General features: G+C 31.4%; 1 non-coding gene across 1 annotated transcript; it reads right to left on the minus strand.

Annotated features, from left to right (window-relative positions):
• Positions 1 to 533: 533 nt before the first annotated feature.
• On the minus strand, positions 534 to 734 carry LOC126654223 (small nucleolar RNA U3). The gene has a single exon (XR_007632477.1). It is a non-coding gene; the product is annotated as a small nucleolar RNA U3 (small nucleolar RNA).
• Positions 735 to 1,152: the final 418 nt, after the last annotated feature.

Here is a 1,152-nt window from a genome sequence, read left to right on the forward strand (position 1 = left end):
AATGTTGTCATCAATTATTAAAAGGGTTAATTACAGATAAAATCACCATATTTATACATATTTTCAATTTAATCATGTTCTTTAAAAGTTATCATATAAAACAAACACCTTTTAAAAAAATTCAAATCTATTACTATTTAAAATCCAACGAATTTTAAATGAAAATTCGTGATAGATTTGAATTTTTTTTAAGTCGTGATAAATATTTTGCTCATTATTTTTTATTTTATTTAAATAAAGGCTGAATTCGAGAAATCAGATTCCTCGCTGCCAAATATTATTAAAATATAAAAGAAAAAAAATTATTAATCAAAATAATAATCTTAAAGGTATCTATTTCTCACTTGTTCAATGATGTTGCATAATTATCAACTATATCATTATATAATTTAACCCAATTACCCGAAACATATATCTCCAATATTTATGATAGACTTTCAAAAAATGAATTCTCCATATGTGCCAAACTTTTACCTTCTTATTGATAAATAATAGATTTGAACCAACTATCTCTAATTTCAGCATACTATATATGTGTGTCAGACAACCGTGGAACCACCCCGCCAGCAAGCTGACTGAGAATGATCCTCTGTAGCCGTGATGATCACAAGGACCACTCAGTTGTTAATCACGCTCTGATTCCACGGTCATGATTCATCCACCGGAATTAGGTTCCTGCCTCCTTAGTGCTAAGGATACAGAAGTACGAGCCTATAGAACAGATCATGTGTCGTTCAGCATACTATATGAAACTCATCAACTAGTCAACAACTAAAATAACAAAGTATAGAAATCAAACTAGAAATTCAAATAGAATCAACTGCGGAAGCTAAAATCAACAGAATATCAACTTTATTCAACAATCATTAAGAATCCAGAAGTCAAAATAAATAGCACCATTATTTTTGTTCATGCAAGCTCCACACCCGCGAGCGCCAAATTAATACCGAAACACATTCTTCTTCCACCGCCGCCATATGGTAACATTTCGTATATATTCCCTTTATAATCAAAACATTTGTCTTCAAATCTCCCTGGATAAAACTCTTCGGGATTTTCCCATATTTTTGGATCTCTTCCAATCGCCCATGCATTGATTTGTATTCGAGTTTTGGGGTTTACGTTATAGCCATTGATGCTAAATTGCGACAT

The sequence above is a fragment of the Mercurialis annua genome, linkage group LG6 (assembly GCF_937616625.2).
Source record: "Mercurialis annua linkage group LG6, ddMerAnnu1.2, whole genome shotgun sequence".
Lineage (NCBI taxonomy): Eukaryota > Viridiplantae > Streptophyta > Magnoliopsida > Malpighiales > Euphorbiaceae > Mercurialis > Mercurialis annua.